Raw genomic sequence first — 17,257 nt, forward strand, 5'->3', positions numbered from 1 at the left:
TTCAATATCCTTGGTTGCATCTCATCCGGTCTCAGTGCCTTGTCAACTTTAAAGTACCGACAGTTTATCCAATACTTCCTCCTTATCAATTTTGAACCCCTTCTGGTGACAGAGTTTCCTCACCATGGCCTGGGCAGCATCTGCTTCCTTGGTAAAGACAGATACAAAGTATTCAATTCAATGCCCCTACCTCCATGTGTAAATCCCCTTTTTAATCCCTAATCAGCCCTACTCCTCCTTTTACCAACCTTTTACTATTTATGCGCCGATAGAAGACTATGGGATTCTCCTTTATGTTGGCTGCCAGTCTTTTCTCATGAACCCTCTGTGCTTCTCTTATTGGCTTTTTCACCTCCCCTTGGAACCTTCTGTATTCCATTTGGTTCTCAGTTGTATTTTCTACCTGACACCTGTCATAAGCATACGTGTTCTTCTTTATCTTAATTTCTATCTCCATTTTCATTCAGGGAGCTCTGTTATTGTCACATTATATTTCCACATGGCAATCTGCGCCTGTAACTCCCCAATCTTATTTACTATACTCCGTGCATTCACACACATGCACAGTCACCCTGATTTAGACTTCATGACTTTCTCCCTCACTCTGACTCTGCTTATTAATTTACGATTCCCTATATTGTGCTTTCTTTCTCTCCCAGTATTTTGTGAACCCTGGTATTCCTCTCTAATATTCTTTCCTGGTTCCCACACCCATGACGAGTTCATTTAAAGCCCTCCCAACAGCACTAGTAAAACGCCCCGCAAGGAATTCAGCCTGGGCTCTGTTCAGGTGCAACCCATCCAGCTTGTAAAGGTGCAATGTTCCCCAGAGCCAGTCCCAGGAATCTAAAGCCCTCCCTCCTGCACCATCCTTCCAGCCACACATTCATCTGCTTTATCCTCCTATTTCTGTACTAACTTGCATGTGGTACTGGGAGTAATCTGGATTACTATATTTGAGGTCCTGATTGCTAATTTTCTACCTAGCTCCCTAAATTCTGATCGCAGGACCACATCTCCCTTCCTACCTAAGTCATTGGTACCAATGTGGACCATAACCTCTAGCTGATCACCCTCCCTTAGAAGAATGTCCTACCGCTGCTCAGTGACATCCTTAACATTGGCACCAGGGTGGTAACATACCGTCCAGGAGTAATGTATACAGCATGTTCCCCTGACTAATGACTCCCCTACCACTATTGCCCTAGCCAAGCCACTTGTGGTGCCACAAACTTGGCTCTGACTGCACTCTTCTGAGGAACCAGCGCCCTCACCAGCTTCCAAAATGGAAAACTGATTTCTGAGCGGGACCCTAGGGAACTCCTGCACTACCTGCCTAGTTCTCTTGGACTACCCATTGGTCACCCATTCCCTTTCTGCCTCAAGGTTCCTAAGCTGCGGTATGACCACCTCTCCGAATGTGCTATCCACGTAGCTCTCAGCCTTGCAGATGTGCCACAGTGACTTCAGCCACTGCTCGAGCTCTGAAACCCAGAGCTCAAGTTTCTGCAGCTGGCAGCACTTCCTGCACACGTCATCTAGGAAACCAGTAGCATCCATGACTTCCCACATATTACAGGACACGCATTCCACTCGACCAAGTTGTCCTGCCATGTCTTAACTTTATTTTACTTTGGTTCACTTATATTACTTTATTATTCTGGCCCTGACTTTCCCTTATTCCTGGTGTTTCTCACTTAAATCCAAGTACAGCTGCTTCTTTAAAAATAATGTGCTTTTCTAATTTACAGCAATTTAAAGACAGTCCCTAACTGCAGTTTCTTACCCTTACTTACCGATAAACCTAAATCTCCATTTTGAATTGTTTAATTGACCCAGCCCCAACAGCTTTTTGAAGGAGGGAGGGCTAATGTGTGAGGGAAATAAAGAGGGTTGATTTTGGATAAATGGTGAATTTTGTAACACTGCAAAAAAAAGTTTATTGTCCTGTTTTCACAATATAAGGGTATGGAATTTTGAGGTCAATGTATTTAAGAGCCCATCACTTCCCTTGTAAAAGCCACTGGGGAAAACATGGCAACATTTGTGGTTTCAATTTTTTGCCGAACCTGTATTGAACATTGCTTAGATCATACTTTGGCTACTTGGTCACCATATTCTGAAAAGATATTAGGGCACTGCAGAGGGTGAAAAGAACATTTACAAGAATGATACCTGAAATGCTTGGGTATACATATCAGGAAAGGTCTCTTTTCTCTTGAAAAAAGAAGGATGAGGGATGACCTAATACAGGTCATTGAAATTATGAAAAATTTTGATAGCGTGCTTATAGGGAGAATGTTTCCTCTTGTGGGCAAGAGTAGAGGCCATCAATATAAGATAGTCCCAAGAAATCTAATAGGGAATTCAGAAGAAACTGCACCCAAAGAGTGGTGTGAATGTGCAACTCACTACCACAGGGTTGAAGCGAATATTATAGATGCAATTAAGGGGAAGCTAGACAAACATGTGAGGAAGAAGAGAATAGGTGGTTACGATGGTAGATTTAGATGTGAATGATGGAGGAGATTTGAGTGGAGCATAAACTCTGGCATGGACTAGCTGAATGGCCTGTCTAATGTAATCCCATGTAATCCTTTTGTTGACCATATGGTACAAGGCGTGCCATCTTTAGATTTATTCTTCTCCCTTTTATTATTTGTCCATCTTACACAGACTGAGGATAGAAAAGACTGTGAGCTTTGTAAGGAATGGGAGTGTGAATGAAGAATGTGTAATGTGACCATCCACTTGTTGCCTGAGTGTGGCTCACCCAGTAAACCCACCACCACTGAACAAAAAATTCCCCAGTGGAGAAGGTAACTCCTTTCTCTGATAACCCACTTAGGTTTGGTCTCTAACCCGGGGACGAATTACCAGTGATCCTTTGCTTCACTATCTATGGTACATCATGGAAAAATAGCAGCAACGTCACAGCTTGTCTTAATTTGTAAATTGAGCATAGGAGTTGCTAGATGAAATTTGATCAAAGTACATGTAGTTCACCTCCTGGTAGTCACACAATATAATGATAATTACCAATATAGCAAATATTCCCAATCAATAGTTGATAACTGACTGAACATGGGGCAGGGAAGGGATGGACAGTTTTGGAAAGCATAGGTTCAAAGTCATCTACTCCCCCTAAGCATGCTACACTTACCACAATCCATGTCCCAAAGTACACACATTGCTCGCAAGCACTTTATAAATGCAACACTGGTGGTGCTGATGGTGAGTTCCAGGTGACTGTGGATTGGCTTACTCTCTGACCTTGTTCTCAGCTGTTCAGAGACCCCAATCCAGCTCATAGTTAATAGTAATCCGCCATGCTTGACATAGGAGCTTATTTGTATTCTGTAACTTGCTTCCCTGCCCCTTTGCTGGAGTGAATTACCCTTGTTGGGGTGCAGTTCCACACAGGCTGGCTTTGCCACCTTGCCTACATGACCATCCCTTTCATGTACACCTAGGTCATGTTGAGCTAGTCCTAATCCTGTCCTCGCTAAACATTGACATGTGAATATTTTCCAGGATGACTCACTGGATGGTGATTAGGCTGATGTTCTCACCTCCACTCACTTTAATTCTGGGAACAAGTGTGCCTGGCTTTTGGTACAGGTCATCATTATCATTGACAAATCTGAAGTTCCCCAGACTAAGTAGGATCGAAGAGGTGCATGGACATGAGTGCAGGGCTTTTTCCTGTACTGTAGGGACATCTGTGAGTTGAACTGGTGTCAGAAAACTGAGATAATTGGATCTCTATTTGTGCCTTCCTGCCACTAAATAGGGGAGCATTCTAGAAATCCGGGGGGAAGCATATTCGAGGTTAAAGCCAAATCTTTTCTGATTAAATGCACCATTTGATTTATGGCCTTTCAGAATATTCTGTGACTCTATGTACCAGCAGAGTAGAGTGATCTAATGCCCACATTGTGAAATCTTTCTAAACCTGTTTTAGACGAAGCAACATTTCCCCCTTCCTGAAGTGTGTGAATGGTCAGGCGCGTGAATATCAAGTCTTGTGAACAGTTTAGTTGCTGCCTCTTAGGCTGTGAGAAACTAGAAAGCGGGTAGCCAGATTGGTTCAGAATGGTGAGCTTTACAGAGCTGACGTTTGCACTCCAATCCTTTGCCCCTTTCCCTGGAACCCAAGCTCAGTCCTTCTAGTTCCTTTTTGCAATAATTTGTTCGTTCCCTAGGCACTGACGTCCTCCCAGGAGGCCAAGTACATCCTAGCTTGAGTGATTTGGACCCATGGGTTGGAGACGCATTGCACTGGGCTCTCTGCAAGTCTTCCTCGTGATTTGCTACTAGTTTGTGTTTACAGTTTTAAGCCGTCTTATTTCAGAATTTTGTTAAAGCTTGCCTCTTCATTTGGAGAGACGTTCTGACACTTGCTCCTCACCTTGTTGTCAGTTTGTGGACAGAGTGGATAATTATTCCCTGTTGCTGCACATTTCCTTCAATCTGTGAAGATCCTTTCTATGTACTACATTAAATGTTGTGAGTGTCGCATTGTAGTTCAATGTATCGACTAGTTTTATTGAAAATAAATCCTTTGTGTGAATATCCAACCAGGAACACGGTGTTTGTTTTCATTAGTCACATTTTCCTGTGTACTTTATGCTTATCAAGCTGATGGATCTTTTTGCTGCAGTATAGAACACTTCCTATGTCAGATCATCAAGCATATATTAGACGTAAAATGCTTGTTCCACATGCCCCCATCAGACACTCCCAGGCCAGATCAGATACAGAGCAAAGCTCCTCTACACTGTTATATTGAGCATATCTGTAACAGTGCAGATTATATACTGAGTAAAAACCCTTCTCTAAATTGTCCTATCAAGTGCTCTTGGGTCAAGTACAGCATGCATTAGATAGAGTAAAACTCTCCCTACGCTGACATGGACAATATACCTTGTCCCCAACCTTAGAAATTGCATCAGCCACCCGCAACCTCTCTGAATGATGCTTTGAACCAGCACAGATTCGGAGCAGTTTGTGTTGAGGGCCATTGCCCCTCCAGAACTGGGTTGAACCCGCTCAAACATAAATAGAGGAGATTTAAAACAAAGCACATGGCAATGAGAAGGAAGGACATAGAGGCACCATGTAGTGTATGGATACCTCCCTGAGGGAGTAGCTCTAATCAGTGCACAAGCATAAAAGGCGACTAAGAATGAAAAGCCGACCAACAGCTTCAAAACAGCTGACATTCACCAAAGAAAGAAAATATTTGTATTTGCATAGCACCTTTCACTTTTCCAGATGTGTCACAGCCATTGAGTTACTTTTGTGGAGTTGCTATTGGTTGCATGGATCACTTGAATTATACAATTGCTTTATACACACTTTAGCACAGCCCTAAAAACAGCGTAAGAGACAAATGACCAGTTAATTTGTTTTAGTGTAGTTGGTAGAGGATTAATGTCGGAAAAGACACCTGCAGGATTCCATTACTCTTTTTTGAAGAGAGCCATGGGATCTTTATTATCCACCTAAGCAGGTTAGTGTTAAACCAATTGCAGGACTCCTGACAGTGTAGCACTCCTTCTGACCTATCTTGAAGTGTCAGCATAGATTGGAGCCTCCACTCCAGTCCTGGAACTTGAACTCACAACCTTCTGATTCAGAGTGGAATGTGTGACCACCAAGTGAAGATGACATTGAGCTATTTGCACACTGATATTAAAACTGAGAAACCACTCAATGTGCACATAACTACCTGAGGAAGAGAGACTGAGAAACACCAGCCACTGTGCACATGCTGAAGCCAGGGAGACAGACTGACAGACGACAGCCATTATCACATCTCTGTTGAAAGGAGTGGCTGGAATGCATAGTCAATATAGTTATATTACCCTGAGGCAAAAAACTGAGGAACAAAGAGTCACGTTCTCATGGGTCTCATGTACCTTCTGATTAGGTTTATGCGTTCTATACTACTTCATGGTTTGGTTGTTTAAGGTCTTGTGTTTTCTCACTCTGAGGGTTTGGTTGTTTAGCATTGTGTCCTTTCTGTTCTACTGGCTAATTGAGTTTTGTGCTCTGTGATATGGGTTGTGTATTCAGTAATCTGTCATCTGTTTTGAGTAATGTACTCTAATTTTGATGAGTATACTCTCTGATCTGTCAGCTGTTCAGAGTCAACCCCTTTCTTCCCTCAACCTGTCACAGTATTACTCTTGGTGTCAAGCTGCTCAACTGTCCCCTTGCCCTTCTCATTCCCACCAAATCCTACCCCTGCCATTCTCCTCGGCATCAAATTCTCCTTCAGGAGCATCCTGGAGAGCAACCTCAACCCATTGGAGGAGAGCACAGTTGACGTTTCGAGTCCTCATGACCCTTCAACAGAACTAAGTAAAAATAGGAAAGGGGTGAAATATAAGCTGGTTTAAAGGCGGTGGGGGGGTGGGAGGGGAGGGGGGGGTGCGGCGTTTGTTAGGACGAGCAGCCAGTAATAGGTGGAGATAACCAAAAGCTGTCACAAACAAAAGAACAAAGAGGTGTTGAAGGTGGTGATATTATCAAAAGGAATGTGCTAATTAAGAGTAGAAGACAGGACAGATAAGATACAGATAGCTCTAGTGGGGGTGGGGGTATACTAAAAGGTAGAAATAAACAATGGGTGGAAATACATTTAAAAATAATGGAAATAGGTGGGAAAAGAAAAATCTATATAAATTATTGGAAAAAACAAAAAGGAGGGGGAAGAAACGGGAGGGGGGTGGAGAAGAGAGTTCAAGAACTAAAATTGTTGAACTCAATATTCAGTCTGGAAGGCTGTAAAGTGCCTAGTCGGAAGATGAGGTGCTGTTCCTCCAGTTTGCGTTGAGCTTCACTGGAACAATGCAGCAAGCCAAGGACAGACATGTGGGCAAGAGAGCAGGGTGGAGTGTTGAAATGGCAAGCGACAGGGAGGTCTGGGTAATGCTTGCGGACAGACCAAAGGTGTTCTGCAAAGCAGTCACCCAGTCTGCGTTTGGTCTCTCCGAAACCGTTTCCTCTACATTGGAGGGTTGAATGGCCTACTGTCATGAAGCTATTAATGTATATAATGTTATTGGAAATTGTGTTTTAAAATAGAGGTTTAGTCTGTGTTAACTGGATTAAAGTCAGCTAGTCTGGGTGCTTTGGTGTATTGTAGTTATTATACTATAGTTATATAGTAGTTATAAACAGAGAGGTAAAGAGTACATTTGCATTTTGTTGAATATAGCATTCAAGAGCGGTGGTGAAATCTTGCACCTAGCTAGGAGACACCAAGCAATGTTTATATTGCTAATAAAATTGGTACTATGAAAGGGGTTTTATTGTTAGAAGAGGTGGAGTTCAACGGACCTGGAGATACAATGAGAATTTGCATTCAAAGGACAGGCTGGATATAACCTGAGAGGAGTTTGTGTGTGAAAGACAGAGGCATGTAAGATCAAAACCTGTAGGCCTACAACTGTCTGCAGAGGAACTAACTTGAAAGGAACCTCATTTTGAATTTGTAAAGTGAAAATGCTTTGGTTTCTGGTTAAGTCTATTGGTTAGTGTTGCCTTAGTGGAGATTAATTTGGGAATGCATTAAAAGTCATGATAGTAGTAATTTGTAGCTAGGTGTATGTGTTTAATCTGTTGTAAGTTAATAAATGTTGCATTTAGTTTGATATAAAAACCTCTCAAGAACTGGTGGTCTTATTCCTGAACTTAGAGCTGCACTCCTAACATACGGATTGAAAATATAGGTTATGACAGTTGTTTAAAGTTTCCCCCTGGGATTTTAAATAACTCAGGCTTTCCAAATTGCTGGGTCATACCAATGCCCCTGCTCCTATTCCTTATCTCTAAGACTATCTATACAGCAGCCAATCCTTTGACCTTCTCTCATTTGCCACTCAACCTCTTACCCCATCACCTTGATCTGCAATTCCCCTCCAGTTTGGCCCCGCTCTCTATTAGCCCGGTTCTTCCGTGAGACCCACTGCGAAGAAAATAAGTTTGGATGTCCCTCCACCCATTTACATCTCAAAAATTTCAATGGACTCAATATTCACGACCTTTTCTGGAAGAGAGTATATGCCAGAAACATTGGTTTGTTGACATGAGTGTGACACGACCTCCTCTGAGACTTTCTTCCTGGTCCTTGAATTGGAAGTATGATGGAAGGAAATTAACTGCAGAAACAATTTGGTAGCATGCATGACCATGACGATTTACCCATGCAGCTCGGCTGCTTCTTCAGTAAACACGTATTTTTTTATGATCTAGGGGCATCCGATCACACAGTTAGCATTGCTGCCTGTTTAACTCAACTTCACCTCGATGTATTGGTGGGATTAGTACAGTTCTTACTGGGCCTGATAATGGAGCATGATCAGTTTGAAGTTACCACCACAAGCCTGGGTAAAATGTCAGCAGAGATGGTAGCTTCCTTGTCATGCACACTGTACATCTTTGCAAAAGGGAGATGGGATATGGTGCTGGTTTAACCATTATCACCGTGTTGTGAGTACACCATGATGATACAGAATCACTCCAACTGTGCCTGTAATTCACAAGAACTTTGTCCAAGTAGCCAATGGAGTGAGAAACAGACTGCTATCTGACTACAGATGGCATCACAGCCTAGCCCGAACTTGCCCGCACCCAGGCTGATAATTCTTCTACTCACCCTGGCCCAGTGGCACTGAAAAAGGAGCAACACTCCAACAGTCTACTCATGGTCTACTTTTTAATGTGAGGCTACTTTGAATATAAACAGATTATTTAGTCATTAACGGCAATGATCTGCATCAGACAGTGGTTTTGAAGCTTTGTTGATTATGTTGAATGCAAAGGCCGTGCGCTCAATAGCCTTATGTTCAGACATCTTGGCATTGGTGTGAAAAATGTACTTTTTAAATTATTTGTACACCCTGCATGGAATACAAGCTGGTATATCACCTCGAGAAATGCACAAGGAGCCAGGCACATTTGCACTGCACAGGCAGCTCAGTGACAAGGTTGGGGGTCAGGGAATCGGAACAATTTCAAAAGACGTCCTGTTGAATTGCGCTACCTACTGCTGGTAGGAGCGAAGCAATTCACATTCCTGCTGCGCTGGTTGAACTCTCGCTACCATCGACAATGTTTATATATCGAGTGAGAGAAACAAGCCCCGGAATATCGAGTGAGCACCATGTCGTGCACTGGATCAGTGTTGTCACATGGCAACCCCTTCAGGAACATATGGGTAAGGTAAAAGATGAACAATCAACAGAAGGGAGAAGGAACTCGCTTTTGTAAAGGGATTTTCACAGCCTCAGGACATCCCAAAACTCTTTACAGTCAAGAAGTACCTTTGAAATATAATCACTGTTGTAGAAATTGTAACAACTAACAAGAGTATACAAAGAACCCACAAACACAAGTGACCAGGTAAACTGATCTGACGAAGAGTCATTCGGACTCGAAACGTTAACTGTGTTCCTCTCTGTGGATGCTGTCAGACCTGCTGAGTTTTTCCAGGTATTTGTGTTTTTGTTCTAGATTTCCAGCGTCTGCAGTATTTTGCTTTTATCTGAGTTATGAGATGTTGGTTGAGGGATAATTGTTGGCCAAGGTACCAGGAGGGAGTCCCTTGCCCTCCTTCAAAGTAGTGATTATGGGATATGAAATCTTTTGCGTCCACCTGGGAGGGCAGATGGGGAGTCAGATTAACATCGCATCCAAAAAGACAGCATAGTAGACTGGAGAGCCGGCCTAGATTTTATGCTCAAGTCTCTGGAGTGGGTCTTGAATCTCTGCAACCTTCTGACTCAGGGATAAGAGTGTCACCACTGAACCATAACTGGTGTGTGCTATTAATGGCATCACCAAGTGTCAAATGGGAAGTAGGCACTGTTTTATTCTTTTCCAGTTTTATTTCCCTTTCCCTGTTTCTCCCCTGTCGGTTCGGCTCCTGGGGCAGAACCAGCTACTTACCAACTGAGTCTTCAGGGCAGAGCACAGAGTAAAGGGAATAGAGTTGGCAAAGGGTAACCCAATGTGTATTCGTGTCAGCTGCTGCTGAGTCAGCATCACTGTGGTTAGTAAAACTTCTTCTACCCTGTCTCATTAAACACTCCCGTGTCATGTACAGCAAGTTAGATAGAGTAAAGCTCCCTCAATACTGTCCCATCAAACACTCCCAGGACAGATACAGCACAGATTAGATACAGAATAAACCTCCTTCTTCACTGCCCCGTTAAACACTCTCAGGCAGGGCCAAGAATTCTATGCTCTATTATTCTATGAATGACCAAGACATTCAAAAGCAGAGATCCAGAGTTATACTACACAAGGAAGGAGATTATGGCCTGGATTTTACTTTTGGCGGGCGCGCACGATTGGTGGGCCCGGGAGTAGTCGGGAAACAGACCCCCTACTGCGATGGGCAGCGTGAAACGCGCGATGTGAAGCTCATCACTGCTGGGGTGGGGGATGGGAAGAGGGCGGGTGATGACGTTTCCCCGGGTGTGGGTGAACGCTGTGAGAAAGCTCCCTGAAGACAGGCAGCTGCCTCCGGGGGCTGCAGACCCGAAAATGATCAAATAAAGGTTTAAAAAGCTGCAAAAACAACATCCATGCATCGCAATCAATCACCTGAAAATATAGCTAATAGAAATGCTGTCCCGCAGATATTTGTTTTTATTTTATTTCATAACGGAAATTTCATCCCGGCCTTGGATGAGGATGGTTGAAAAATGTAAAGGCCGCCTGGCCGATTCACTTGTCTGTCAACCGTAAGGTTGGACGGGCCGTGAAAAATCAGAGACAACTGCGCTGTTGATGAGCTTACTTGCCCTCTTAATTGTCAATGGGCGCACTTCCGACTTTTACGCGTGCCCGCCAAGCAAAATATCGCACGAGTGCGCGATGAGGTTGGGACGCTCGCCCGACGTCTTCACATGCAATTTTACGCCTGATCAGGTCAGGTACATATTCGCCCATGGACGTAGAATTCAGCACTATAAGTGAAATGGTCCTATTACAAGAAAAAACACACATACACACACACACTATCATGGATTAGGCAAGATCGTTGAGAGGAATGGATGACTTGAGAGTTAGCAACATTTTCTATAACTTCAGAGAGTAGAGATTTCAGGACAACCGACCCTGACAAGTTACCAAAACTATCTTTCTCCGGGATGGAGGGAACATGGGTCCAATTTCCAGGAAGTAAAGATGCAACGGAAGTAGGAAAGGTTGAAGAGAAAGCGTTGGAAAGCAATTGCCTTATATACACACATCATGAAGACAATAGCGGGGAGACCAACTGGAGGCTTCACTGAAGTTCAGGGAATGGAAGATTTGACAAATCGAAAAAGGAATTCTGGGCCTCACTGCTGTTGTGTTCAATGATGATTGATTTAACATTTCAAACTGCTACATATAATCATTAGAGACTGATGCAATACACAAGCAGGCCCATTTACACTACTGTACATAGCCACAACCACGTATGCACTCCTTCTTTATGATAGCCCTGTTTATATGCGTGTTTTGTCTATTTTGGCATCTATGGATTGCACCATTTTCCAATGGAGAGGGTGGTCCAATGCTTTGTCCCCATCCTTGGGCCATGTTGTCCTTAAGCTAGATGTTTGCAGGAGTACAAGAGCGGTGTCCAATGACTTTACCACGAATTGTGTTTCTAAGCCCATGGGATGAAAAGGGACCTGCACCTCAGCCCTTCCTTCTAGCAACACCATATGATAAAGAACTCAAATGTGTGGAAAACTGCAAAGCATGAACTTCATCGAATCCTGGAATTGATCACTTCTGTATTTCTAGGAGTAAAAATAATAACACAATTTAAGTCAACTTGTGTTTCACTTCTGACAATAAAAAGAACTCCTTTCATCCCTTTATCTGAAAAAGTGTTTATACTCTTCTCCACTGGGGCCCTGCCATGTACAACAAGCCAAAACAGACACTCAGTTCCTGCAAACACTTTTAGCTGAAGTAACACTATAAATTATTGCAACATTAACCAACAGAGAGGGTCTACATTGTTCAATATACTGACCAGAGATTAGATGTTGAGCATTACAAACCTGTGGCTCTGGGTAAGTGGGACCTTGCTGTACAGCATGTCAATATTCTTTCACACTGTCACCTCTGTGATTGGGGTTTGAATCCAACTTACTCCAATGGAATGAAAGTCAACTCTGTCTGACAACTACAAAAGTCTTTTAGCACAACACACAGTAAAGCAAATTCTTCAGTGTCCCATCAAACCCTCCTCAGGTACAGCATGGGTAAGGTACAACAACAACATGCATTTATCTTCTTCTTGGGTTCTCTGCCTGAAGGCAGGTCCAACCCACAGTCTCCACCACAGGCAGGGCAAGGAGGCAGGTCCCGAATCCACCCCAGCCGGAACGGGGATTGAACGCCATGCTGTTGGCATCAATCTGATCCCCACCAGCTGTCTGGTCAACTGCCCTCTACGCGCACCCCACCCCTCCTCACCACCCCCCCCCCCACCCCCCTCCCCCCCACCTCCCCAAAACTCCACCACACCCCAGGTTCGAATCCCACCATGGCAGTAATTTTTAAAATTCAATGAATAAATCTGGAATTAAAAGCTAATCTAATGGTGACCACAAAACCATTGTCAATTGCCATAAATACCCATCTGATTCACTATGCCCTTTAGGGAAGGAAATCTGCCAGCTTTACCTGGCCTGGCTTATATGTGACTCCAGACCCACAGCATTGTGGTTGACTCCTAACAAGCTACTCAGTTGTATCAAACCACTACGAAGTCTAAAAGGAATGAAACCAGACAGACCACCCGGCATCGACCCAGGCAATGGAAATGACAACGACAAACTCAGCCCTGTCAGCCCTGCAAAGACCCCCATATGGGGTCTTGTATCAAAATTGGGAGAGCTGTCTCACAGACAGTCAAGCAACAGCCTGACATAGTGACACTCACAGAACCATGCCTTACAGGCAACGTCCCAGACACCACCATCACCATCCCTGGGTATGTCCTGTCCCACCCAGGACCAACCCAGCAGAGGGGGTAGCACGGTGGTATACAGTCAGGAGGGAATTACCCTGGGAGCCCTCAACATCAACTCCAGACCCCGTAAAATCTTATGTTATCAGGACGAACATGGGCAAGGAAATCTCCTGATGATTACCACCTACTGCTTCCCCTCAGCTGGTGAATCAGTACTTCCCCCATATTGAGCCCTAATGGGAAGAAGTACCGAGGGTGGAAAGGGCATAGAATGTACTCTGGGTGGGGACTTCAGTGTCCATTGGTAGCATCACTACTGACCGAGCTGGCCAGGTCCAAAAGGACATAGAGTGAGCCCTCAAAGTTGTGTTTGCATTTCTGAAAATCGTGACTTGAGGTGAATTTCCAGAATAAGCTTTCTAAGGAATTTTGGAAAATTAAGCAGCCACTTCTTTTAAGGCCCTAGGATGAAGTGCATCAGGATCTGGGGATTTCTCAGCTTTTGATTCTAATCATTTTCTCAGAGCTCTTACCCTGGTGATTATAACTGTTTTAAGTTCCTCCTTCACCTCCTGATTCACAATTATCTCTGGAGTGCTATTTGCAACCTCCACGGTGAGGATAGGTGGAAATTACCCCTTCAATTCATCCACCATTTCCTTACCTTCCATTAATAGTCCCCCTGACTGACTCTGTAGAGGGCCTATGCTCACTTTAATTACTCTTTTCCTTTTTATATGCTGTAGACACTCTATCTGTATTTCTACCCGGCTTTCTCTTGAACTTCAATTTCTCCCTCATTATCTTGTTAGTCATTGTGTACCTGCAGTGACTAACTTCTCCCACTAGATGGAGCCCAGGTGCTTCAGTTCAGAACAGGAGTGAAGCAAACAGAGAAACACAGTGCAGAGGAGGCCCTTCGGCCCATCGAGTCTGCATCGACACGTGAGAATCACCTGACCTACCTACCTAACCATTTACCAGCGCTTGGCCCATAGCCTTGAATGTTATGACGTGCCAAGTGCTCATCCAGGTACTTTTTAAAGGATGTGAGGCAACCCACCTCCACCACCCTCCCAGGCAGCGCATTCCAGACCGGCACCAGCCTCTGGGTAAAAAAGTTTTTCCTCACATACCCCCTAAACCTCCTGCCCCTCACCTTGAACTTATGTCCCCTTGTGACTGACCCTTCAACTAAGGGGAACAGCTGCTCCCTATCCACCCTGTCCATGCCCCTCATCATCTTGTACACCTCGATCAGGTCGCCTCTCAGTCTTCTCTGCTCCAATGAAAACAACCCAAGTCTATCCAACCTCTCTTCATAACTTAAATGTTTCACCCCAGGAAACATCCTGGTGAATCTCCTCTGCACCCCATCCAGTGCAATCACATCCTTCCTATAATGTGGCGACCAGAACTGCACACGGTACTCCAGCTGTGGCCTCACCAAGGTTCTATACAACTCCAACATGGCCTCCCTACTTTTGTAATCTATGCCTCGATTGATAAAGGCAAGTGTCCCATATGCCTTTTTCACCACCCCACTAACATTCCCCTCCGCCTTCAGAGATCTATGGACACACACGCCAAGGTCCCTTTGTTCCTCAGAACTTCCTAGTGTCATGCTGTTCATTGAATACTTCCTAGTCAAATTACTCCTTCCAAAGTGTATCACCTCACACTTTTCAGGGTTAAATTCCATCTACCACTTATCTGCCCATTTGACCATCCCATCTATACCTTCCTGTAGCCCAAGACACTCAACCTCACTGTTAACCACCCGGCCAATCTTTGTGTCATCCGCAAACTTACTAACCCTATCCCCCACATAGTCATCTATGTTGTTTATATAAATGACAAATAATAGGGGACCCAGCACAGATCCCTGTGGTACGCCACTGGACACTGGCTTCCAGTCACTAAAGCATTCTTCTGTCATCACCCTCTGTCTCCTACAACTGAGCCAATTTTGTATCCACCTTATCAAATTACCCTGGATCCCATGTGCATTTGCCTTCTTTATAAGTCTCCCATGTGGGACCTTGTCAAAGTCTTTGCTGAAATCCATATAAACTACATCAACTGCACTACCCTCATCTACACACCTGGTCACCTCCTCAAAAAATTCAATCAAATTTGCTAGGCATGGCTTCCCTCTGACAAAGCCATGCTGACTATCCCTGATCAAACCTTACCTCTCCAAGTGGAGATAGATTCTCTCCTTCAGAATTTTCTCCAATAGTTTCCCTACCACTGACGTGAGACTCACTGGCCTGTAGTTCCCAAGAAGTGGCTGAAAATAGACCCTGTGAAGAACAGAGGGCGAGGGGTGAATGTGGGAGGCAACGTCACTGGGGCACTGTGGGGGTGGGGTGGTGAGTGGGAAGGTAGGCCAGAGAGCGATGTCAGGGGGAGGGAAGCCAGAGAATAATGTCAGGAGGCAAGGGCAGCAACAATGGTGCGGATAAGAGTGTGTGGGGGAGGAGGGAAGGACTGAGGGAAAGAGCGGGGGCTCTGCAAGAAAGGCCTTGTGCACAGGTAGGCCACAGAAGAGTAAGCCTGTCGCAAATGACTTGAAAGTGAAACTGACAACATTAAACAGACGTACTGTCACTACTTTATTCACAACATTAAAGTGAAACAACATTAAGTGAGTTGATGTTAAGCCAGGAATTACTGTATCCTCTATACTGGGCCTGCAGCAGGTAGTGAGGGGATGAACCTATTCTTGTCCTTACCAACCTCACTGCCGCAGATGCATCTGTCCATGACGGAATTGGCAGGAGTGACCATCACACAGTCCTTGTGGAGATGAAGTCCCGTCTTCAAATTGAGGATACCCTCCATCGTGTTGTGTGACATAACCACCGTGCTAAATGGGATAGATTTCAAACAGAGCAACTTAAAACTGGGCGCTGTGGGCCACCAGCTGTGGCAGAATTGTACTCAACCACAATCTGTAACCTCATGGCCCGGCATATCCCCCACGCTACCATTACCACCAAGACAGGGCATCAACCCTGGTTCAATGAAGAGTGCAGGGGGGCATGCCAGGAGCAGCACCAGGCATACTGAAAAATAAAGTGTCAACCTGGTGAAGCTATAACACGGGACTACGTGTGTGCCAAACAGCATAAGCAGCAAGTGATAGACAGAGCTAAGTGATTCCACAACCAACAGATCAGGCCTAAGCTCTGGAGTCCAGCCACATCCAGCTGTGAATGGTGGTGGACAATTAAACAACTAACCAGAGAAGGGGTCTCCACCAATATTCGCATCCTCAATGATGGGGGAGCCCAGCACATCAGTGCAAAAGACAAGCCTGAAGTATTTGCAATCATCTTCAGCCAGAAGTGCCGAGTGGATGACCCATCTCGGCCTCCTCAGAAGGGCCCCAGCATCACAGGTGCCAGTCTTCAGCCAATTCGATTCATTCCACGTGATATCAAGAAACGGCTGAAGGCACTGGATACTGCAAAGGCTATGGGCCCTGACAATATTCTAGCAATAATACTGAAGGCTTTTGCTCCAGAACTTGCCGCACCCCTAGCCAAGCTGTTCCAGTACAGCTACATCACCGACATCTACCCAGCTATGTGGAAGATTGCCCAAGCATGTCCTGTCCACAAAAAGCAGGACAAAGTCAACCCAGCCAATTACCGCCCCATCATCGATTCTTAGTCATCAGCAAAGACTATACTCTTAAGACTATACCCCTAGGGATCATTCCTATAGATTTTTTTCTAGAGAGATGTGTTTCCAGAGTGTTTGGTCTCACAAACCACAAGGAGGATTTATAGTGTTCTCTTCTGAGCAGGAAGCAGATTTTGAGTGTTGCTTTTAGCAGCTGCTCTCTGTCATTGATGAGTGTTCCCTCTCTCTCTTGTAGAGAGCTGGAGGAAGAGAACACAGTGAGAATTATTTTTTTTTTAGGGGAGCTAGTGGCATAGTGGTAATGACACTGGGCTGGTAATCCAGTGATGCAGGCTCATGCTCTGGAGACCTGGGTTCAAATCTCACCATGGTATCAATTCAATGAATATCTGGAATTAAACATCTGATGATGACCATGAAACCATTATCAATTGTTGTAAAAACCCAATGCCCTTTAGGGAAGTAAATCTGCTGTCCTTACCAGGCCTGGTCTACATGTGACTCCAGACACACAGCAATGTGGTTGACTCTTAAAAATGCCCTCTGAATTAGGGATGGGCAACAAATACTGGCCTTGCCAGTGACACCCATGTGTCATGAGCAAATAAA

General features: G+C 44.5%; 1 non-coding gene across 1 annotated transcript; it reads left to right on the forward strand.

Moving 5' to 3' along the window:
- Nucleotides 1–16,698: 16,698 nt before the first annotated feature.
- On the forward strand, nucleotides 16,699–16,910 carry LOC144694319 (small nucleolar RNA U3). The gene has a single exon (XR_013579706.1). It is a non-coding gene; the product is annotated as a small nucleolar RNA U3 (small nucleolar RNA).
- Nucleotides 16,911–17,257: the final 347 nt, after the last annotated feature.

This window comes from Cetorhinus maximus, chromosome 19 (genome assembly GCF_964194155.1).
Source record: "Cetorhinus maximus chromosome 19, sCetMax3.hap1.1, whole genome shotgun sequence".
Lineage (NCBI taxonomy): Eukaryota > Metazoa > Chordata > Chondrichthyes > Lamniformes > Cetorhinidae > Cetorhinus > Cetorhinus maximus.